The sequence below is a fragment of the Protomyctophum bolini genome (genome assembly GCF_963924005.1).
Source record: "Protomyctophum bolini genome assembly, chromosome: 8".
Taxonomy (NCBI): domain Eukaryota; kingdom Metazoa; phylum Chordata; class Actinopteri; order Myctophiformes; family Myctophidae; genus Protomyctophum; species Protomyctophum bolini.
The window spans coordinates 610,567-616,347 of NC_137869.1; positions in this window are offsets into that span (position 1 = coordinate 610,567).

Consider the following 5,781-nt stretch of genomic DNA (forward strand, 5'->3'; position numbering starts at 1 on the left):
ATTATTATTATTAGTATTGTTATTGTGATTATTACATGGATTATTGTTGTGATGTGAGCTTGTGGCTGACTCACTATCTAGAAAATAAAAACATGGCACTTCATTTAAAATAGGTTACAGACCCCTGTTATATGCGCTTGTTTTGGGATTATTTTTAAAGACCTATTTACTTGTTTCTATGAGACATGGCAACGCCAACAGCGCAGCGAAAGGCATCCACGTCTTTCTCTTGTGAAATGCTGAGATTAGAAACGACCATAATTATTTCATTTCTCAACCTTAAAAATCTCCATAATCCTTGGGAAGTGTGTGTAGCAAAAGTAGTCGGCATTGTCATGGTTGAAAGTATTCATGCAACACTGACGCTGTAAGCTGTGTGATGCTAACGCGCTAACACCGTTAGCATGGTCTGTGTTGGTCAAAGGAAAAAGGATAGATATGAAACTACTGGCCAAAGTGTCATACAAAACACAACACCTAAAATCGGAATGTGATGGTGACCTATTGAGCACAAACAGACAATCATGATTTGCTTGCTGGACCTATAATTAATTTATGTGCATTACATTTCCACCTCGCACATATAAATCAAAAGCAAGATGGATGCTAACGCGCTAACACCGTTAGCATGTTCTGTGTTGGTCGGAAAAAGGATAGATATGAAACTACTGGCCCAAATAAATGTCATAGAAAACACAACACCTAAAATCGGAATGTGATGGTGACCTATTGAGCACAAACAGACAATCATGATTTGCTTGCTGGACCTATAATTAATTTATGTGCATTACATTTCAACCTCGCACATATAAATCAAGCCACAGTGCAGTCAGAGAGTAGTTCACAGGTCACACACAGGAGCAGTGAAAGGGGGAGGGGACTTGGGATGGCAGTGTAGAGTAGGCACGACATTGAGGGGTAGAAACCATCCCGGTCGCGTGGTTCATCTAACGCGTGTGTCACTGTGAAGGACTGGCCCCATTAAGTGAACGTAGTTGGCGTAGTAGACGCCAACATGACGATTCTGACGTAGGCTGTTGAGGTTGAGCAAGAATAGCGTGTTTCAGAAAAGTAATATTTAAACAGTAAAGAAGACATTTTTGGCGAATGCAATGTAGTCTATGTCTTTTGTGGGAGTGTGCAGGTTTTATTTTGCATAGAGAGATGTGTGGTGGAAGTGTGGCTTGGTCGGAGATAGAGCACGAATGAACGGCCAGGTGCTCATGCACCCCTGTCTATTAGGGTAGCAGGATGATATGACTGGCCGACTTTCAAACACACTCATTAGGCTAATGTGGTCTTCTATTTTTTTATATAGGGCTATATAGCCCTATTCATTTTCCAATGTGAATCGGATCGGCAGCACGCTGCTGTCTGCCCCCCCCCCCCCCCCCCCCCCACACACACACACACACACCCTGCACACACACACACACACACACACACACACACCGACCGACAGTCAACTGACTCAAGGAGCTAGGTAACAAAACAATTTCAATAGGCCTGCCGCCTACTGCAGGCATTACTACACTAAACAATGTTGGATTCGTACAGTGCAGAATGCAGATAAGCCTATGTTCTTTTTATAATTGTGAGTTTGTTTTTTAACATGCGCGAGAGCCGATCTACAAGCTCACAACGCGTTGCACTGCGAGTAGAAAGCTGTCAAGTGAGAAGCGCAATCGGGCATGCTATAGTAATATCCTAATAAATAAATAAAAAGGTGTCGGGCTTGCAGGGGCAGTTTCTGCATGGGACTATAGGCTAACTTGCCTAGAATGCATGCATTTAGGCATACATGTAAGTGCACTCAGCTTTTATTATATAACATTGTTCAGCACATAAAAAAATGATATATATAAAAGCCGAGTGCACTTGTATGCACTTGTATGCATATGCATGCATTCTAGAGGCAAGTCCCATAAGGAAACTGCCCCTGGAAGCGACACCTTTTTATTTATTTATTAGAATATTTCTATAGCATGCGCGATTGCGCTGCTCACTTGACAGCCTTCTCTAGGCTACTCGCAGTGCAACGCGTTGTGAGCTTGTAGATCGGCTCCCGCGGACTCGCGCTGCATGTTAAAAAAACAAACTCAAAATTATAATAAGAACATAGGCCTACACTTATCTGCATTCTGCACTGTACGAATCCAACGTTGTTTAGTATGTGTTAGTGTTGTTTAGTGAGTCAGTTCTCTGACTGTCGGTGTGTGTGTGTTTGTGTGTGTGTGTGTGTGTGTGTGTGTGTGTGTGTGTGTGTGTGTGTGTGTGGCGGACAGCAGCATGCTGCCGCTGAACAGAGTCCAATCTGGGTGAAATTTACATTGGACAATTAATATAACGGCGCGGTGAGCCCGGCCAGGACAGAACACGGCCCGGCCCGACTGTTATATGGTCTATCTATGGCATTCTATGGTTCACAGACATGCCGGTCTGACAGACAGACTCACAGACAGCAGTCACGACGAGGGCTATAAATCCACATTATGGCATCAGCGCGTGCAATTTGGCCAGTCAGTTTTAAGCCAGCTCACCTTAATTAATTATAATATGGGCAACGTTGTAGCTGTGTAGGCTGTAGGCTACTACATTGATCTCACCATGAGATCAATCAAGTTTGCCGTGTCCCGCGGATCATTTTAATATGACGACATCATGAAATGAATTTACATTTGACAAAGAGGATATAGGCTATCCGCTGTATATGGTTGAAATTTTAAATAGCTATGCCTACGTGTATTGTCCATGATCATAACAAATCCATTCTCCACATGGCATTCAGACAGATGACAGTGAGATGATATTAATCTATTCCCTGCATGAATCAATGCAGCTCTGATATCTATTTTACTTCTGCAGGCGAGTGTTCTTTCTTTTTTTTATAACCCTGCAGTGCATTCATCAGTAAGGGCTTATCATTGCCGAGTTGTAATATAGCATTTGGTCGTGTGGTGAACAGTAGCCTACAAATTAACTTCTTTCTCATTATGTGAAAGTAACTGTAACATCAGTTAACTTATTAGCGTTCTGACATTTAACAAGCAGTGAAGCAATGCGTGCCAAGTTGGCAAGTTTAGTTTAGGAGAACCTCCTGTCAAAATTAACTGCTCTACAAGCTCATCGCGCTGTTTAAATCCTCTGTGCCGGCTATGATGACGTATTTTGAGATTTCCTGTTGCCTTATATGGTGTAGAATGGGCGTAGATGTTCCAACTAACCAGGCGACACCAGGCGAATCGCTTGGGGAAAATGTGGAAAGGATACACTCAGCGATCCGAACAAATGAAGTGATTACACCAGCTTCTCTGAATAACACGTCATCTCAACGTAGCTTGATCGGACAGATAAATACGATATCTGTTTCCGCCACCGTTACACTCTGGCGTATTTATTGTTGGTGAATCGAGCCCAGTGAGTTCTGTCCATTGATGTGGAGTTTACACAACATTTAGACCCAGTGAGTTCTGTCCATTGATGTGGAGTTTACACAACATTTAGACCCAGTGAGTTCTGTCCATTGATGTGGAGTTTACACAACATTTAGACTCGGTGAGTTCTGTCCATTGAGGTGGAGTGTAAAATCTGCCACAGATTGGAGTGCAGGTTTCGTAGTACACCCACGTCGCCACGGCATTTATAAAGTGATCGCAAACAGCTGATCCTTCCTTAATTTCGTTCTGACGTTAATAAATGTGACGGCTGAAATCTATCTGGAACGCCCTATGAAATCAAGCCTCGCCCTCGTTTTTGCGACATGAACAATTGTAATACGACGGCTGGTAAGTTTGGTAACCAGGGTTACAGGAAAAAATACGTTTCTCCCGTGCCTTATTGCTGCCCACACCCCCCTCTCTTGACACACACACACACACACACACACACACACACACACACACACACACACACGCACACACAGACGCACACGCAACTTGCAATGCAAGCCCAAAAAGAACGAACACCTGCATGAATTAAATAAAGTTGTAGGCCTACCCTGTCTGTTTTCCTCTCACCTCGCTTGCTTTGCTGTCATGTCCACGCATGCACGCATATACATGACACATCGACATCGCATCGCCATGAATGGAATTAGTTTGTAGGCTGGCCTATATTAATTTTACCCATTCGTGCTCAGTGCACGGCGAAGACTGCGCACTGCTGTGATATTAAAGTCGTGTAGGTGACTGCCGACATGATAGCCTAGCTCTCTCATACAGCATGAGAGAGGCTATCATGTCGTCAAGGCAGTCATAATCAACGTTTATGTAGTGATTTCTGATTTGATAATTGATGAACGAATCATAAACATATGGATGAAGGCTTGCCGCTTGCATGTGTGCTGGTATGTGTTGGCGACGCACGCCGCGGTCCCGCGATCCTCCCGAGCCCCGAAAATGATCTCGCTTTTATCTGAACTGTCAAAACTGTCTAAGCACTTATAAATGGTGAATGATTAAGCCCCTTACGCCTATAGCCTGCTAGTACTTACTACAAATAGGCAAGCTGTATGCTTGTCACATGTCACTTGGAAATAAAGGCGTGCAGTCCATTCATGCCTTTTTTTTAAAAAATAATATCATAATCGCATATGCCGCATTACCGCGTCCGCATGCGCTCCAAAATCATCTCACAAGTGCGCTCGCATAACAAGGCCAGTAAAGCAGTGTTTGATTAAGCACAAACTAATACATTGTAAACATGTTATATTGTTTTTAATTGCGCGATTTTAATTACTTGTAAAGTTGGAAATCTCTTTTGTTTTTTACATACACATACCGTTTTATATTAACATTTTAGGAGTGAAAACATATGTTTAGATGCCTGTGACAGTGTCAGCAGTTCAGACAAGGCTGCTCCGCTTGTGTAAGACAGAAAAACAGCCAAGGAAAAAGCGTAAGCAAGCTGCCGAGCAGACGTGGGATTTGAACGTTGTCACGTTCAATTTCAAGCTTTGCCGGAAATGGTAAATGTCAAAAATGTCGGAAATTTCGGCGTGCACCCATATTTTGGCGTACGCACGGTTGATAAATGAGGGCCAGTGAGTTCTGTCCATTTGAGGTGGAGTTTACACAACATTTAGACCCAGTGAGTTCTGTCCATTGAGGTGGAGTTTACACAACATTTAGACCCAGTGAGTTCTGTCCATTGAGGTGGAGTTTACACAACATTTAGACCCAGTGAGTTCTGTCCATTGATGTGGAGTTTACACACAACATTTAGACCCAGTTGTCCTCAGTCACAAAGGAGAAAAACACCACAGTGGAAATGATGCGTAAACAGATGCGTAATGAAATCGGGATATATCCCGTGTTATTCAGGGAAGCTGGTGTAATCACTTCATTTGTGCGGATCGCCGAGTGTATCCTTTCCGCATTTTTCCCAAGCGATTGGCCTGGTGTCGCCTGGTTAGATGGAACATCCACGTCCATTCTACACAATATAAGGCAACAGGAAATATCGAAATACGTCATCATAGCCTGCAGGATTCCCAAGCTTTAAATTATATACAACAGTGAACAAATTGATTTGTTCTGATCATGAACACATAGGCATATAGCTATTTAAAATGTCAACCATATACGGCGGGTAGCCTATATCCTCTTTGTCAGTGCAGGTTCATTTCATGATGTCGTCATATTAAAATGATTCACGGGACATTTGGCACCAAACAATGATCTCATGATGAGATCAATGTAGTAGCCTACAGCCTACACAGCTACAGTTGAGATGAGATCAATGTAGTAGCCTACAGCCTACACAGCTACAGTAGCCTACAGC